At 39.3% G+C, this 20,104-nt stretch overlaps 2 protein-coding genes and 1 pseudogene across 2 annotated transcripts in view; 1 reads left to right on the top strand and 2 right to left on the bottom strand.

Annotated features, from left to right (window-relative positions):
• The window catches only part of LOC126001438 (ribonuclease 4-like), a 117,800-nt pseudogene extending 102,155 nt beyond the window's left edge, over positions 1–15,645 (top strand).
• LOC126001428 (ribonuclease pancreatic-like) overlaps positions 1–20,104 on the bottom strand; it is a 189,173-nt gene that overhangs the window by 163,717 nt on the left and 5,352 nt on the right. The gene's annotated exons all lie outside the window — the stretch shown is intronic.
• LOC126001426 (ribonuclease pancreatic-like) overlaps positions 1–20,104 on the bottom strand; it is a 459,609-nt gene that overhangs the window by 434,166 nt on the left and 5,339 nt on the right. The gene's annotated exons all lie outside the window — the stretch shown is intronic.

Here is a 20,104-nt window from a genome sequence, read left to right as displayed (position 1 = left end):
GTGTGTGTGTGTGAGAGAGAGAGAGGGATGGAGGGAGGGAGGGAGTTAAGGCTGAAAGGAGGGAGGGAGGGAGGGAAGGAGAGAGATATAAAGGGAAAGAGAGAGATGACTGCTCACTTTTCAGGTAACCAAGTAGAACCCTGGGTTCTTTTGCGGGGGCACACCCAGCAGTGCTCAAGGATTTCTGCGCTCAGAAATCACTTCTGGCAGACTTAGGAAACCATATAGAATGCTGGGATCCTGGCTTGGCAACATGCAAGGTGAATGCCCTACCCCTGTGCTACTGCTCAGGCCCCAGAACCCTAGATTCTTCTGTCTTTTTAGATTCAAGGTAGTACTCACAGGCTGTATAGCAACTTTACAGACAGTGCATGTGGCTAACCCTGGTTTGATCCCCAGCATCCCATACTAGGAGTGGTTCCTGAGTACAGAGACAGGAGTAACTCCTGTGCATTACCAGGTATGGTCCCAAATCAAAAAAATAAACAAGTGAATAAAATAATAAATTAAAAATAAAATTAAGTGTATTAACTTGCACATAAGAAAAGCACAGACTAAAAAATGAACAATTAATACTTTATTCTTTCTCTGAGGTAAAATGAATTACAACAGTGTTCATATTACTGTTATATACATGCTGTGCTTCTTAACCACCCCCACTGGGGAATATCAGTAACCCTCTTTCAGTCCTTCAGAGTTTCCTCGCTTGCCATTTGCAGCCTCAGTTGGCTGTTCTCTGACATCTATGAAAAGACTCTATTCATTTTTAAACTTAGATTCCTTTTCCACTTTTTGGTTTGGGGCACTACTTGGAAGCTATTTCTGGTTCACTCTAAAGGCTATGTAGAACCAAACGCAAAGTTGGATCTCCCACAAGCAAAGCATGCACCCTAATTTGAAGGTGAAACATTTCTTTCATTGTAAAGAATTTCTCAATATATGTAATCTGTCAAAAAATAATAGCCAGTTGTAAATCAAATGAACTATTTACAATAATTTGAAACAAAAAATTATAAAAAAATCATGAAAAATTATTTTATTGTTGGATATGATTTATATTGATATAATCCTGGGAAGACTGTTATGGTATTTATTTATTTTTAATTTTGGGAGGACACCTGGCAATGTATGCTCAGGGCTATTCCTGGCTATCTGCTTCAGGGTCACTTTAGCAGTGGTGTCAGGAATTGAATCCAGGTTTCCTGAACGTAAAGCATATACTACAACCTATTTATTTTTCTCTCCGGCTCAGAGGTTTTAAAAGGTTCTGAATGTTTTTAAAAATGTTAAATATATAGCCAGGCATCAGAGGTGGCAGACATTAAATGTCTTCAATTCTCAAAGCTATAAAAAGGGGGTTTGGGAGACTCCCAAGAAGTACTGAGGAGGCCCCATCAATGATTCTTGACTGGTCTAGTGGTTCAATGCTAAGACTTGAGGATGCAATATTGCTCTGGCCTTGTAGTGTTGGGGATCACAAGGACTACCCTGGCAATGCTGGGCCTCCTGAGATGCTCAGGTGACCATGTGGTATTAGGAATTGAACTCCAGAAGGACTTATGCCAGGCATCTTACCTAACCATTCTGTCTCCTGACCTCATAAAGACCTCAAATTTTATAAATATTAAAATATATAGGATAGGGACTGGAGAGATAGCATGGAGGTAAGGCTTTGCCTTGCATGCAAAAGGACGATGGTTTGAATCCCAGCATCCCATATGGTCCCCCAAAACCTGCCAGGAGCGATTTTTGAGCGTAGAGCCAGGAGTAACCCCTGAGTGCTGCCGATGTGACCCAAAAACCAAAAACCAAGGGTAAACGGCACTTTGTACAACATTTTGTGGCCCTGCCCTAGAGGAATCTTTTTGTGTTTTGTTTTGTTTTGTTTTAGTTGTTTGGGTCACATCCCCCAAAGTTCAAGGCTTTCTACTGACTTTGCACTCAAGGATCACCCCGACTTTGCCTCCTGCGGCCCCAGGTAAATTGAGTTTGAGACCCCTAGAGGATCCTTCATAAACAAATGGACAACTCTATAATCTCATATTTATTTCCAAATGCTGAGAGGTGCTGACACAGTGATTCTGCAACTAAAGAAAAGAATCAACCAACAAGCATAGTTAAGACAGTACCAAAGAAAGGTGTCACCAGGGTTTAGTTTCAGGCTGTGCATACAAACAAGAAAAAAGGGATACAACCTAAGTTCTCTTTTTCTTATTTTTTCAAGTCTTGTTTTTTTTTTTGGAGAGTGTGCTATTTTCAATTTTTCTTGATTGTTTTTTGAACTTTTTCTTTTTTTTTTTTTTTTTTTTTTTTTTTTTTTTTTGGTTTTGGGGTCTCACCCGACAGCACTCAGGAGTCACTTCTGGCTCTATGCTCAGAAATCGCCCTTGACAGGCTCGGGTGACCATATGGGATACTGGGATTTGAACCACCATCTGTCTGCATGCAAGGCCAATGCCCTATCGCTGTGCTATCCCTCCGGCCCCAATTTTTTGAACTTTTTCTTACCAGTTAATTCTACACTCTTGGAATAACCCATCATTCACTACATATGTTTCATTTCATTGGGTCACTAGTTCTTTCATCTCTTTAACAATTAATATATAAATCTTTATATTATTATGCCTGGGGAATCGCGTTTTGGTTTTATTTTGTAGATGTATATATATATATTATTGTTTTTTCCCAAATGATTTCATTTTAACACCATTAGATTTAATACATAAGAATGAAAAGATTAGGGCTGGAGAGATAGCATGAAGGTAAGGCATTTGCCTTGCACACAGAACAGCAGTGTTTCTAATCCCGGCATCCAATGATGGTTCCCGGAGCCTGCCAGGAGCGATTTCTGAGTGTAAAGCCAGGAGTGATCCCTGAGTGCTGTCAAGTGTGACCCAAAACCAAAAAAAAAAAAAAAAAAAGAATGAAAAGTTTAAACTTAGGTGTTACTCTATTCTCTTTTCTATTTTACCTTCCTGGTTTCCAGATATAAGTAATAAAAACCAGTTAACCAGGAGACTTTGTTTCCTTGTGCGGAGTCAGGACCGGCTCCCCCCCCCCAGAGACCCCCGCGTGCCGCCCAGAGAGGCTTGGGTGAGACTCTGTTTCCTTGCGCGGCGTCAGGACCAGCTCCCCTCCCCCCAGGGACCCCCGCACGCCGCCCAGAGAGGCTTGGGTGAGACTCTGTTTCCTTGCGCGGCGTCAGGACCAGCTCCCCTCCCCCCAGGGACCCCCGCACGCAGCCCAGAGAGGCTTGGGTGACTTTGTTTCCTTGTGCGGAGTCAGGACCGGCTCCCCCTCCCCAGGGACCCCCACGTGCCACCCAGAGAGGCTCAAGTGAGTCCCTTCCCCTGGGTGGGCGCCTGGAAAGGCAAGTTGAGTGACCCAAATAGACGGGGGAGATAGGGCCAGCCATCTGGACTCTCAGGTGACTTAGAGCAGTCCACCCCCTTGGGCCCTGGAGTGGACCAGGGACTCCCCAAGGGCGAGGGCAGAGACTGAAGGGTCGGACTTAGGGAACCCCTTCAAGGGAGGCTTGGAGGGGGTGGAGTTCCATTGAATCACAGAGAAAGGAGGGGGGATAGAGAGCTAGGCTCAACAGCGCCAGGAACCATTGTGGCCAGGAGTGGAACTGCACCGCTGGCAGAAATAAGTAGAAAAGCAACAATACCCATTACAGGAAGACTGAACTCTAAGTAGCAAAGGGGAGGAGAAAGAGCTAGGTTCAACAAGCTCACCCAACAGCACCCTCTAGAAACACCTTCAGGAAGGAGACCAAAGCAGACCAAAATTAGAAGTCACAGCACTCCAAAAAACACCATTAAATACAAAGAATTATGCATAAATCAAGGAGATCCCTAATAACTGGAGACAACATGACAAACCCTATCAAGTTTCCAAGTCCACCAAAACGCACAGATCCATAGGAAGAAGACCTAAAAGCGGTCATAAGGAAGGAAATGCAAGAATTACTAAAAGAAATGAAAGAAACCCTAGCAACCGAGTATAAGAAATCCATGGATGAACGAATCAGCCAAATTAAAGAAGAAATGTCAAAGAACATGAGAGATTCCATACAAAAAAAAGTGAAGGACTTAAAAGACAAAGTAACAAGCCTTACGAGCAGAAACACAGAGTTGGAGAAGCACATTGAAGAACTTGAAGGAAAACTACAATCAAAAAATGATCAAGAAACCAACAAAGAAATAAAAGGCAAAGCACTGGAAGGAAAAAATCCAATATCTAATGAACAAAGACAAAAGAAACAATCTAAGAATTGTGGGTATACCAGAAGGGGAGGAAATAGGGAAGGGGGAAGAACAGGTAGTCAGGGAGATAATAACAGAGAACTTCCCCACCCTCTGGAAAGACACTTCAGGACAAATCCAGGAAGTCAAGAGAGTCCCTAATAAAATAGACCCTAATAAGCCAACACCAAGACACATAATAATCCAAATAGCAAAAAAACAAAGAGAAAGAGGAACTCCTTAAAGCAATAAGGGAGAAAAAAACCTCAAGTACAAAGGAAAGGACATAAGAATCAAACCAGATCTCCCATTTGAAATAATTCAAGCAAGAAGACAGTGGAATGACATATTTAAACGACTGAATGAAAGAAATTTTCAACCCAGGGTCCAATATCCAGCAAAACTATCATTCATATGGGAGGGCAGACTACAAACATTCTCAAACATGAACGAACTTGAACTATTTGTGCAAACTAAGCCGATCCTAAGCGACTTACTCAGAGATGAATTACACAATCCAAACCCCCGATTGTAACAACAACCACTCCACACAATACAACTGCACAACAGTCCTCTCTATCAATAATTTCCCTAAATGTGAACGGACTAAACTCTCCAATTAAAAGACATAGTAGACATAGTAGAGAACTGGGTTAGGAAAAATAAACCGGACTTCTGCTGTCTGCAAGAAACACACCTACAAGTTACAGGATAAGCACAGGCTTAGAATAAAAGGATGGAAAGTAATTATTCAGGCCAATGGAAAACAAAAAAGAGCAGGGACAGCCATTCTTATATCAGACCAAATTGTATTCAACCTCAAGAAAGTGATCAGAGACAAAGAGGGTCACTACTTACTGATCAGGGAAACATTAGATCAAGAAACACTAACCCTGGTCAATATCTATGCACCTAATGTAGAGTCAGCAAAATACGTGAGGCAACTACTGGCAAACCTGGAGAAACACATGAAGGGAAATGTGATAATAGTAGAGGACCTCAATACTCCACTATCACCACTGGACAGATCCACCAAACAAAAAAATAGCAAAGAAATAAGAGCTCTAAATGAAAAATTAGAAGATTTAGGGCTAATAGACTTATATAGAGCCCTCCATCCACAGAAAGCAGAATACACATTCTTCTCAAACCCACATGGAACCTTCTCCAGAATAGACCATGTGTTAGGATACAAAGCCAACCTATATAAGACCACAAAGGTAAGGATCATAAGAAGTACCCTTTCAGATCACTATGCAACAGAGGTTAAAATTGATGTCAAGAAGAAGCAGTGGAGAAAAACTAATACCTGGAAATTAAACAACATGCTGCTCAACAACAGCTGGATCAAAGAAGAACTCAAGGAAGAAAGATTCCTTGAGACAAATGACAATGAAGAGACAACATGTCAAAATTTATGGGACACAGCAAAAGCAGTAATTAGGGGGAAACTCATAGCAATACAGGCCTATGTCAAGAAACAGGAAAATAACAAAACCAACAGTTTAAAAGATCACCTCAAAGAATTGGAACAACAGCAACAGAGAAATCCAACCACAACCAGAAGGCAAGAAATAATGAAAAACCAGAGCAGAAATAAACAACATAGAAACTAAGAAAACAATACAAAAAATCAATGAGACCAGGAGTTGGTTTTCCGAAAAAATAAACAAGATAGACAAACCATTGGCAAAACTCACCAAAAAAAAAGAGGGAAAACACCCAAATCACTAGGATCACAAATGAAAGGGGAGAGATTACAACAGAACCCCAAGAAATACAACATATCATGAGATCATATTATGAACAACTATACTCAACTAGGCTAGAGAACCCAGTAGAAATCGACAGATTCTTGGACAAACACCCTCTTCCAAGACTGGAAAAGGAAGATCTAGAAAGCCTAAACAGACCAATCACCTCAGAGGAAATTGAAGATGTAATTAAAAAACTCCCTAAGAACAAAAGCCCAGGCCCAGATGGATTTACAGGTGAATTCTATCAAACATTTCAAGAAGACTTACTACCACTTTTCCATAGGCTTTTCCAAACTATAGAAAAAACAGGAATCCTCCCCAACTTCTTTTATGAGGCTAATATCACACTCATTCCCAAAGAAGGCAAAGACACCACCAAAAAGAAAACTACAGACCAATCACACTAATGAATATAGATGCAAAGATACTTAACAAAATCTTAGCAAACCGAATCCAACACTTCATCAGAAAGATCATACATCACGACCAAGTGGGATTCATACCAGGAATGCAAGGTTGGTTCAACATACGCAAATCAATCAATTTGATACATCACATCAACAACATGAAAGAAAAAAACCACATGATCATATCAATCGATGCCGAGAAGGCGTTTGACAAAATCCAACATCCTTTCATGTTAAAGACACTCAGAAAAATACGGTTAGAAGGAACTTTCCTCAAGATAGTTACAGCTATATATGAAAAGCCTACAGCCAACATTATACTTAATGGCGAGAAACTAGAAGCATTCCCACTAAGGTCAGGAACTAGACAAGGCTGTCCACTCTCTCCACTCTTATTCAATATAACCTTAGAAGTCCTAGCAATAGCAATCCGACAAGAGAAGGGAATCAAAGGAATTCAAATAGGGAAAGAGGAACACAAGCTATCTCTATTTGCTGACGATATGATGATATACATCAAAAACCCTAAAGAGTCCACAGTAAAACTCCTAGAAACATCAGCCAATACAGCAAAGTGGCTGGATACAAAGTCAATACACAAAAGACAGTAGCGTTTCTATATACAAACAATGAAGTTGAGGAGAGAGAGATTAAAAATACAATTCCATTTAAGGTAGTATCAAAAAATATCAAGTATCTAGGAATCAACCTTACAAGAGAAGTGAAAGAACTATAGCACGGAAACTTCAAAACACTCCAGAAAGAAATTGAAGACGATCTAAATAAATGGAAGAACATCCCATACTCATGGATAGGTAGAATTAACATAGTCAAAATGACTATCCTACACAAACTTCTATATAGATTTAATGCAATCCCTATCCAAATCCAGACACAATTCTTTAAAGAAATAGAACAATCAATCACAAAATTCATCTGGAACCACAAAAGAGCCAGGATAGCCATACACATACTGAAAAACAAGAAGCTGGGAGGCATCTCCTTACCTAACTTGAAACTATACTATAAAGCCATAGTAATCAAAACAGCATGGTACTGGAACAGAGACAGGACCTCAGACCAGTGGGTCAGGACAGAATTCCCAGACATAAACCCCCAGATATACAGCCAACTAATATTTGATAAAAGAGGCAAGAATCTGAAATGGAACAAAGAAAGCCTATTCAACAAATGGTGTTGGTACAACTGGAAAACCACATGTACGAAAGTGAAAATTGACCCATCCCTCACTCATTATACAAAAGCCAACTCAAAATGGATCAAAGACCTTGAAATCAGACCCAAATCTATAAAGTTTATCGAGAATAAAATAGGGAGAACACTCGAAGACCTATATATCAAAAAGGTCTTCGAGAATGGAGCACCAATGGCAAGAACCTTAGCAGCAAACATAAACAAATGGGACTACATCAAACTAAAAAGCTTCTGCATGGCGAAAGAAACATTACTTAATGCAAGAAGACAGTTAACAGAATGGGAAAAAATCTTTTCACTAGACATATCAGATAAAGGGCTGATATCTAGAACATACAAAGCACTCAGAAAACTGAGCCCCTCAAAACCAAATAAAGCCATAAAAATGGAGAGAAGAAATGAATAGACACTTCTCTGAGGAAGACAGAAGAATGGCCAACAAACACATGAAAACATGCTCACCTTCACTCATAATCAGAGAGATCCAAATCAAGACAACAATGAGATACCAACTTACACCAGTGAGGATGGCTCACATCAAAAATACTGAGAACGATCTTTGTTGGCGGGGATGCGGTATGAAGGGAACTCTCATCCACTGCTGGTGGGAATGCCCCTAGTCCAACATCTATGGAGAACAGTCTGGAGAGTGCTCAAAGAACTCAGAATTGAGCTCCCTTTTGACCCAGCAATTGCACTCCTAGGTATATACCCCCAAGTTGGAAGAACATTCATTCCAAAATACGTGTGCACCCCACTATTTATCGCAGCACTCAGTATAATAGCCAAATCTTGGAACCAACCACAATGTCCAACAACAGATGAATGGATCATTAAGATGTGGTATCCATACACAATGGAATATTACACGGCAGTCAGAAACGATACAATCACAGATTTTGCAGCAACGTGGATTGACCTAATCATGTTATGTTAAACGAAGTAAGTCAGAAGACAAAAGATAAACACAGAATGGTAGCACTATTCTGAAGCACATAGAACATATATCTCAATCACAACTAATACTTAACAATCAAATAACAGGGTCTAACAGGGTAGAAACTCCAAACACTGTAATAGTCAACATATACCTGGGAACAGTGCCCAAAATACATGAAAAAGAAACAACACAAACTCTCGACTACACATTATACCACAAAGTAAACAGCAACACCAGAACAGCAGCATAGAGAGAACAGGTACGTAATCAACCTTCTACAATAATGGCCCATAATAATCCTGTAGAGATCGTATACAGGAACACAGGTAAAGAATACCACGGCAAACCACTGACTCCAATGGAAACATCCCATAACACTACGTATTAATGCCTCTATCTTACTATATTTAAAATAACCTCTCAGCTTTTCTGTCCACAGGCATTCTTGGATACAAAGGGCGGACAAGCTAAGATGGCAGCTCGGGATACCACACGAGATACCATAGCTAGTTTGCACTACGAGATGGCCCCGAGAAAACTCTAACATACACTTTATCTCTAGGTTTACCTTCTTTTAGGGATTGAAGCACGTGACCAGTCAGACCACCGAAGCAGTAACAGCGACGTACAGACTCAAACTACATGCTCTATTCATTGAACACATTCAAGCAAACTAGCATTCCCTTGCTATTCTCTCCTTTCTTCTCACCACTTTCTTTTTTATTTTTTTCTTTTCTATTCTTTTCTTTACTTTCTATCCTTTCTCTTCTCCCTTTCTTTCTAATGTATTTATCTCTTTTCTCCCTCCCTACCCCTTCCATACACCTTACCCTTTCCCCCCTCTGGAAATCCAACTATCCCTCCACCCCTCGATCCCATCCAGACCTCCCACCATATTAAAACTCTTCACCCTCAGTCCTTAATCTATTAGGCAACAAGATTGACCTCCTACCCCAACGAACCAGTACCCAGCACCCAAGAGAAGGGACACCCAGTCAAACCCACACCTCGTTCCTGGCAAGAAAAGACAGCCAACTCCCCTGCGGACTCATGCTGCGAGGCCCTCCCTACCAACTCCCGCTAACGTGGACTGTTTCTTGAAACCGGACCTAGGTCCAAAAGTATCCCCAATGCAAGAACTCTTCCAAGACCTCCCTGTTGCAAATTTTTACCAATCTGAAGAAGGTCAGGGGGTGTGATAGGAAGATGCCTGGGAACCCACACATCACAAGAAAAACCCAAAATACAATGGGAAAAACTGTACTTCCAACATAGGCATAAGACCTGTAATACACCACCTCGTTACCTGCTCTCCCCCAAATGTAAGGTAGTCTTTTGCACCACTTTGGTCCTTGAAAAACTTCGCTAACTCATTTTATTTCTTTCTTTTTTTTTCTTTTTTTTCTTAAATTTATTTATTTATTTTTTAAATGTTTGTCCTACATATACATTTGTGAGCACATACATTTTTATTTATTTCTTTTTCTTTTTTTTTAATCATTTTTGGGTATGTGACCTGTTTCTGTTATCCCCTCTGTCCACCCCCAATTACACTGACAATATAATAGCACCACTTCCCCCTGCAGAGGCACACTAAATAAAGGGGAAATCTTACATATAAAAAAAGAGCTTTTATCTACTAGAGATAGGAACTCATAGTTGTTTACAATACAGGGATATCTCCTACCTTGAAAATATGTCATGTGGAATCAACATAGACCTCAGGTGATTAGATACAATTCATCCAGCATTGAACCCTGTATCCCAGACATAGAAACAGCACAGCTCTTCACAACAGCTGCAGGAAACAAACTCCATCCGAGACAGCCTTAATACTGCGGGGTCAACAACAAGGGCCAGCTCTAACATGATATCCTGACAACGAGGAAAATGTGAACAACTTGACCTTAGAGCAGATTAGCCTACCTTACCAGCTAACGACAAGCCAAAACCAGAAGACTTGGCACCCTTGGTCCAAAAGCCAAGATCGTGATTTACAGATGACTGGCTGCTAGAACCACGACCAGACAGTACACATCTTGGGACCAATAAAAAAGCCCTAGTTTAGGGTTTGAACTATGACTTGCACAATAATCATGATCCCCAATCCCAAAGGTCTGGCAGAGACAACTGCAACGGAATGGGGCTTCTGGAAGCACAAAGAAAGACGCTATCCTAGGTGCCATCCTAGGTTCAGTGCAAAGACCAAGGTCACCAACCACAGAAGATGGATTAAAATGACCCTGAGGTAACAGAACCTCCAGACCCACAAAGACTGACTTCATCATAAGTCCCACCTCAGGGTCTGTGCAGATACTGAGACCTCTAAACACAGAGCTCTGATTGTATCACCCTGGACAGAGCAGAAGTCTTCCACACATCAAAAAAAAACACCATTGGGAGAATAAATGATCCTGAGCAAAGTCTAGAGCTGATCCCATGACAGTATACTCCAAGGACGGAGAAACCCCATATTTCTTAGGCCAAATGAATTCCTTTTCGAATAACCCCAATATTTACTGTGCCAGGGCAGGAGGGAAAAAAACAAAAATACAAAAAGCACAAAACCCTGGTTATTTTATATATATTTTTTTACCTTCATTTATTATTGTTATTATTATTTTTTTTATTTACCTATCTATTTTTGTCGATTTCTCTGTTTGGGTGTGATTATTGAAATCGTTGTCCCCAATTATACTTATTTTTTTCTCTTCCTTTCTTTTCTTTCGTTATGTGCTATGCCATGTTTCTTATTTCAAGACCATGGCGTGTTTTTTGTTTGTTTGTTTGTTTGTTTTTGTCTGTTTTTGTTTGTTTTGTTTTGTTTTTTGTCTGTTTTTTGTGGTGCTTATCGATATAGCTGGAGTCCTCACTGGATAATTGACACTTTTTTTTGGTACTGGTGGAGTGTTTCACCTTCTTTTCCTCCTTCATCTCCCAAATAGATGATGAGAGCCTCTAGAAGGATTCCACCCATTTTTGGGGTACTAGACTCTTACCCCAGTTTATCTTCTCTTTTTCAGGCAAAACCACGCAACTTGAACTAGCTAGTCCTGCCTACAGTTAGAGGGGGAGATAAGGGAGGCATCAAGACCAAACAGGTGCAAGACTACTAAGTAGTGGGTTGGATACAGAGGGGACCACATATTCTAGCCACCCTGGGGGTGAGGGAAGAGGAAATGAGAGGTAGGACAAAAACGGAGGTGTAGGGAGGACAATTTGGTGATGGGAATCCCCCCTGATTTTATGTAAATATGTACCTAAAATGTTATGGTCAACAATATGTAATCCACTATGATCAAAATAAAAATTATATTAAAAAATGTACACACACACCCTTCACCAGTGCAACCTAATGGAAACACATGCAACACATCCCCACTGAGAAAACCTGCTGCAGACATACTAGACAAGCTCTAGATTCCACCAGTATGGATGACTTAAAACCCAGAGGTACTCCCAGAAAATGACAAAGCATGGTGGGAAACCGGAACTGACCTACTGCAATCTAATGTGGGATCTCCTAATGGGCAAACTTAGTAATGGCAATTCTTCATGGACCAGGCTAAAATTTTCTCAGAACTATGTTATGTTCTTGAGCTTTCTCTACTCAAACCTTCCTTCCCCACTCTCCTCAATGATTTCAAACTAGCACTGAAGTCTAAAGGTTACCCCCATTTAATCTTTTACCTTTCAGCCTTAACCAATAAATCTCTTATATAACTCAAAAAAAAAAAAAACAGTTCACCAAAACTTTTTGTTTTGGGGCTTTACCTGTGTCTGTGTTCAGGACTTTTCCTGGCTCTGCACTCAGGCATCATTCCTGGTGGAGTTTTGGGAACAATAAAGAGTATCAGATCAAACCCAGGCTAAATGCGTGCAAAGCAAGTACCTTACTCACTATATTATCTTTTCAGCTTCTCAAATTTTCTTTAACATGTCTTGAGTCTTTCTGAACATTTGTGAATACGTTTCCAGGGATCCAAATATTCCTTGAAGCTCACACAACTAGAGAATTATCTCAATACAGATAACTCCAGTTTCATTAAGATGTCACTACCATCTCTTATACTTACCATAAAAGCCATATATTCTGGCTTAATAACACTCAGTTTCTGTCCCGATTCACTGGATTAGCAATAATAGTCTCTCTGTAAAAGAGAAAGGCTCTTTACATATATATATACACATGTATATATGTAAATATATATGTGTATGTATAAATATGTGTGTGTTGAGTCAAAATTTTTATTTTTTATTTATTTATATTTTTAAAGAACAATGACTCTTTTTTTAATTTTGTATAATATGTAGGTACATCCATATGCAATTCATTGAAAATTTTTATTTTTATTTTTATTTTGGTTATTGTGATTTACAAGTTTACAATACTGTCAATAAACTTTCATAAATGAAACTTTCCAACATCACACCCCCCACCTACAGAGTGGCCATTTCTCTCCATCATTACTCTCAGGATTTCTCCTCATTCACTCCCCACCTGCCTCAACAATCCCGTTTTCTTCTTCCCACCTATCCCCTCTTACAGCTAGGGTTCTTAGATTCTGTTACTTTTGGCCTTTGTTATCTCCCAGCTATGCTTCTTTATATACCATAGATGTAAGAGATCATTCTGTGTCTGTCCCTCTCACCTGGCTGACTTCATGTTCACTTGGCTAACTTCATGCAACATGATTCTTTCTAGTTCAATCCACTGTAGCAGAAAGTTGCATAATTTTGTAATTTTCTATAGCTAAGTAGTATTTTCTTGTATTATGTATGTGTGTATGTGTTTATATATACATATACACACACATATAGGTTGTTGGGTCACACCCAGCAGCACTCAGGGATACACTCCTGGCAGGCTCGGGGGACCATATGGGATGCCAGGATTCGAACCTTACATCCATGCTATCTCTCCGGCCCCAAAGTATTATAGTTTCTTTATCTAATTATCTGTTCTTGGAAACTTGGATTGTTTACAGAATTTAGTTATCATAAATGAGCTGTAATGAATATAGGAACACAACTGTTTTCTGATTCGATATTTTGGATCTTTGACATAGATACCATAAGCAGAATTGCTCACTTCTCAGTTCCCAGAAAACTCCACTTTTAGTTATTTGATGAGTGGGCTTAATATTTTCTAAAAAGGTTGAACCATGGAGATGGAGAGATTATTCAGTGGGTAAGACACTTGCTTTGCACATGGTTGACTCAGGTTTCAATTCTGTCACCTCTTGTGGTCCCCAAATCCATGCCATAGTGATTCCTGAGTGCACATCCAGAAGTAAATCCAAAGCACTGTCAGGTATGGCTAAAAACAAACCTGGAAAGATTGATCTACTCGACATTCCCATCAGCAGTAGATGAGGATTCAAAAGGTTCTATCTTTCTGAAAAGAGTACTGGCAAACTCATTATTTTATTTATTTATTTATTATTATTAATTTTTTATTGAGGCCATTGTGGATTACACATCTTTCATAGTTGTATTTCAGGTGTTTAGTGACAGTGAATTAGGGTCATTCCCACTACCATTGGGAAGTGAGAGTGGTGAGCCAACAAATGGAGAGAGGGAAAATGAAGCAGAGGAGATAGTACAGAGATTGAGAGCTTGCCATTAATACAGGTAACTTGGGTTTGTGTCCCAGCACTACAAAAAGTTCCCCTGAGCACAAAGCTAGGAGCAGATTTTTTTTTAATAAAATCTAATTCTTGATCATAATACTATAAGTTCTGGTTCATCATTTCATACTGCTGCCTCTTTTTGGTACATGGGTTTTTAAATATTCTAAGTAAACCCATTAACAGCATCCTTTTCTTTTCTTTTTTTTTTTTCTTTTCTTTTAATATTTTTTTTCTTAACACCACCCATCACCAGTGCAACATTCCCATCACCAATGTCCCAAGTCTCCCTCCTCCCCAACCGACCCCCGCCTGTACTCTAAACAGGTTCTCAATTTCCCTCATACATTCTCATTATTAGGACAGTTCAAAATGTAGTTATTTATCCAACTAAACTCATCACTCTTTGTGATGAGCTTCCTGAGGTGAGCTGGAACTTCCAGCTCTTTTCTCTTTTGTGTCTGAAAGTTATTATTGCAAGAATGTCTTTCATTTTTCTTAACACCCATAAATGTGTGAGACCATTCTGCGTTTTTCTCTCTCTCTCTGACTTATTTCACTCAGCATAATAGATTCCGTGTACATCCATGTATAGGAAAATTTCATGACTTCATCTCTCCTGACAGCTGCATAATATTTTATTGTGTATATGTACCACAGTTTCTTTAGCCATTCGTCTGTTGAAGGGCATCTTGGTTGTTTCCAGAGTCTTGCTATGGTAAATAGTGCTGCAATGAATATAGGTGTAAGGAAGGGGTTTTTGTATTGTATTTTTGTGTTCCTAGGGTATATTCCTAGGAGTGGTATAGCTGGATCGTAGGAGCAGATCTTGAGCACAGCTAGATGTAAATACACCCTGTCTCTTCAAAAAAATAGAGGAAAAATTGCAATTCAGTAAAGCAGATGAAATATCAGTTTGACATTCTTAGAACCTCTCTCTAGTATCTAATTCTTAGCTTTCTTTCTCCTGTTCTTTGTTTTCTATTTAGTCACCCACAAGGAAGAGATGGCTTTCCAGAAGAACCGTTCACTACTTCTATTCTTGTTCCTGACCCTGCTGGGCTTAGGACTGATACAACCCTCAGATGGCCAGTCTCACATATACCAATGATTCCTGAGGCAACATGTGGACACTCAAGGAACAGGTGGCAGCAGTGGTTACTACAACTTGATAATGCAAAGACGGTGGATGACTTCTCCTCGATGCAAGCCTGTCAACACCTTCATTCATGAAAGCATCTCGGACATAAACCGTATCTGCAGCAGTCGCAATGCCAAGTGTAAAAATGGCCAGATGAACTGTTATGGGGTATAGTGAGGGTGACAGAATGCACAATTTCAGGGACAGTCAACACCCCATATTGCAGTTATCAGGCAAGTACTAGTACCAGACCTGTAATCATTGCATGTAATGGTAACCCATCTGTGCCTGTGCACTTTGACCAATAACTCTTTAGAAATTATGTCCAGTAATGACCTTAAATGTGTTTCCTATAAAGCAACGAGTATTGCATTTGAACTATTTTGGACTCAGTGTCTCTTCTTATTTTTTATACTTTTTCTCAGTATAATTTTTTTTCCTTTGGTTTTTGGGTCACACTCAGCAGCAATCAAGGATTACTCCTGGCTCTATGCTCAGAAATCGCTCCTGACAGGCACAGGGGACCATATGAGAAAAAAAAAAAAAACATAAAAAAAACATTGTGTTAAATACAGTGAGGAGAAATGGAGACATCGACTGATAATGAGTCTGAGCTTTTCTGCAATAAGCTCTCTTTTATAATACTAGTTAACCTAGCTTTTTTGAATCCTGTCCAAAGGATAGAGATTCAGCATTATATACCACTTTGAACATTTAAATATTGCTCATTCATCTTTAATTATCTCATTTTAGTATCATAACATCCCATAATACTAGTATTGTTCCATGTAGGAAAACCATGTCCATGTTAAAGGATATACTAAAAGGCATAAAATTACTGGAAAAGAGAAGACAAGAAATAACTGGCTTCTAAGGCCAGTTATATTTACGTATATTGCCTGAAATGCTTTGAAAGTTCTGTTTTTTGATATTCCCACAAAATCAACTGTTGGGGGGAATATAACAATTTTGGAACTACATATATTAGAAAAATGAAAGCTCTGTTTTGTATAACTGGACAACTTTACTATGCTTGGGTCTAATAATGTCAAGAAATAATGCAAGGAATTTTCTTTGTCATGTCAAATTTTGACTCACCCTAGTAAGTCAGATTATTAAAAAAAAAAGTAGCAGATCATTAAGTCTTATTCACTCTTCTTGACCATTTTACACTCTTTCTTTGTAATAAAAGGCTTAGCTGAATACACCCAAGAAAAATGCTGTGGTTTTTGTGTGTAAACTATTTTCTATCCTTTTTCAATTCCCCTATAGCTTATAAATGAGAAGTTGAAATTTTATTTCGAAATCTCTTTCTATGAATTGACAGTCTGAAAGAAAATTTAAGACTATCACATACTCTTAGAATCATAATCAGACTGAACTTGCCTGTCCTGTAAAGTTACGCAGGAAATATATCTACATGCTTGTGAGGAAAGTAATCCACCAACTTCTTGGTCTCTGCTATTGACCAGAAAGCAATTATGGGTAGATCAAATAATGAGTACGCAACCTAAAAATCAAAATCAGAGAATAAATTTTTAACTATTCTGAAGCTTTGACTTAGTGAATAATTGGCAATTGGGAATATTCAATACCTCAAACCCCACAACTGAAAACCAAAAATACTGTTAAAATTTTATTGATTGTTTTGATAAATTATACTCTCTGATGACAAAGGGGTTTATTATTCCATTTTCTTCCCAAAGTATAACATATCTTTCAGAGTAGTAGAGAATTCTCAATAAAATTTGTTGGGTTGTTCCTGAGCTCCTCACTTTGATTATTTAATAAATTGTTTAACTTTCAAGTAGACGTTTTATTATGATAACATGAAATATATAAATACATGCACTTTAGTAACTCCATAAATTACGGTAAAAGATGAGAGCCTATTGGATGAATGACTTCAACCCAGAATCCTTTAGGTTATTCAGGAAATGATTCTTCTTGAAAATGATTGTTCCATGCCTTCCTCTTTCATTTTCTGAATATTTATAAATAAATTGTGAAACAAAATTGTATAAAGACACTAATTGTTAAAGATGGAAAGGATTACACCAAAAATATTTGAATTTCAATACATTGTAATGAGGTTTCGATTCCATGAGCACAATCTTGCACCTTTAAGTGAGGTTTCACTTTCTAGTTCAAGCCAATAACCTATTTACAATGTAATTTTGTTAAAGTGCATCTATATTATCTGATATAGGCATATAATTCAATTAAAAATGAATTGGGACTGGGGACTGGAGAGATAGTACAGTGGATAGGGTACTTGTCTTACATGTGACAGATCCAGGTTCTATTCTCAAATCTTATATGGTTCCCCGAGCACCACCAGAAGTAATTCCTGAGTGCATAGCCATCAGTTGAGTGGCCCAAAAATTAAAAGAAAAAGAAAAGTAAATGGAGGAGAGGGGGGAGGAGAAGGAAGAAAAAGAGGTAGAAGAGGAGGAAAAAATGGGGGGAGAAAGAAGAAATAGGACAGGTGACCAATAATTCTTGGCCAACAGTGATATCCCATATTAACTTTAATGTTCATATCTTTGATGCTTTGTGATGAAATAGTATATTATTTGATCTTTTAAAAGTAGGTGTAATTCTTGGGGGCAAGGGTTATTATAGGGCATATGTTTAGTATGTTCTTTACCTGGCTTCAATTCCTGACACCCCATAGTTCTCTGAGTACTATCATGTGCAGTCCTGGAGGTTCCCAAGCTATGAACCTGGAGCCATCAGTAACATATGCATTGTATCTTTGGGCCTTTCCAGTGAGCTTATGGCCCACTTGGCCAAAAACTCTTTGTTGGGTTTTCATGTCTCCTGAATATCCATTGGGATCTATCTCCCACCAAAGAAAGAAAGTATGCCCCGCCATTTGTGACAAAATGGATAAACCTGAAGGACATTATGTTGAGTGAAATAAACCATGACTACAAAGACAAGTACTGTGTAAAGCCACTCATCTGTGGAATGAAAGATATTCAGTTCCTAGATGGAAGGAGGGAGAAACTAATAATAGGTGAGGGATAGAAGGTTTTTGTTATGTAATTGAATGAGTGCTAGACAGAGCTTAGTGACTATAGGACTTTATTTGGGGTGAGTGTGGACACCCTTCCCCACCTTATAATTCCAGATTGGGCTGGATGGTGATGGGATGGATGGAGGGTGCAATCGTTCTCTGCAGGTTCAGGCCATGTGTCTGCAACTCCCTCCAGCCAGCGATTCTGAGGGTTCAGGGTAGCAGTAGGAAATAATTCATAGTGGAAAGGAAATAATTCAGAGCAATCAGGTTTCAGGACACATCATCATTATTAAGGCCCTCGCCAACATGTGTGCCTATAATCTTAAACCTATTTAAGCATGCTCTCTTGAGCTTGCCCTGCATCTTAACTTCTCTCCGCCATGTCGCCTCATGCTGCCTCTTCTTCCATCCCTCTTGCTGAATCTCCCTCAATCAATCCTCCTAATCCTCTTCCTGCCTCTGAGGCAAACCTTTTGATACCTCCCAAAGACTCCTCCCAGAAATGGGCAGGTCTTGTCCTCAGGTAGGTAACACAGGAAGATTGTGGTGGAGTGACAGTCCATTGATTCACGAATCTTCCACTAATCTTCACATCAAAAGTATGCAAACATATACTTATAGCAGTAATCTCCATAGTCATCCAAAATACAAGAAACTCAAATATCCTTTCAGTGAGTGAAAAAATAAGGTTATTTTTTATCTGTTCAATGGACTACTTACTACTCAGCAATACCATTACTGAATTAGAGCAGATGCTTTACCTATACAAAGCTTAGGTTTGATCCAAATATTTTATGGTTCTTCAAGCACCTTGAGAAGTGATCCTGAGGACAGAGCTGGTGTAATGCTGAGGATTTCCCCAGTGTAGGCCCAAAATAAACAAATAAAAGCAAGCAAATAAAATAATAAATTAATGATTGGTACAGATAATATCCTGAATACATTTTAAAAGCATAATGTGGAGGAGCGGGTACAGCAAGTAGTATGTTTGCCTTGCACAGGGCAGACCTGGGTTTCAAGCCCCACATCTCATATCCTACATTGAGCCTGCCAGTAGTGATTCCTGAGCACAGAGCCAGGAGTAACCCCTGAACACCCCTGAGTGTGCCCCCTCAAAAACAATAAGAAAAGAAAAGCATCAAATTGAGTAAAATAAACAAATCTTGCAAATTCACTGTTGTTTCATTCTATTTGTATAACTTTTTGAAAAGACAAAATGATAGTGACAGAAAATAGATCTGTAGTTGACAGTTCTATGTAGTTATAAGGTGAGGAAGCAACTCATTTCAGAAGACTGTCTTGGTTTGATGTAGGGAAATGCTGGGCAGGGAGCCCACTGATTACTGAAGCTGAAGGGAGAGTTTTCTAGAAAAACTCAGGAGAAGAGTAGGTGCAGAGGACATTAGGGTGCTGTCAGGACCTTAAAGCAACCTAGGAGAAACTGGGAAGTAAAAATGTATTTATTTACTTTCTCCTTTTTTTTTTGTTTGTTTTTTTGGGCCACACCCAGCGATGCTCAGGGGTTACTCCTGGCTGTCTGCTCAGAAATAGCTCCTGGCAGGCACGGGGGACCATATGGGACACCAGGATTCGAACCAACCACCTTTGGTCCTGGATCGGCTGTTTGCAAGGCAAATGCCGCTGTGCTATCTCTCCGGGCCCCTATTTATTTACTTTCTATTGAAAATGTAGAATTTCCCAAAGTTGTTTGATTTTAAGAATCTTAGAAATTTGACATTATC

This window comes from Suncus etruscus, chromosome 2, assembly GCF_024139225.1.
Source record: "Suncus etruscus isolate mSunEtr1 chromosome 2, mSunEtr1.pri.cur, whole genome shotgun sequence".
Lineage (NCBI taxonomy): Eukaryota > Metazoa > Chordata > Mammalia > Eulipotyphla > Soricidae > Suncus > Suncus etruscus.
The sequence above is the reverse complement of the archived record's forward strand: the minus strand, read 5'-3'. Positions and strand labels throughout refer to the sequence as shown.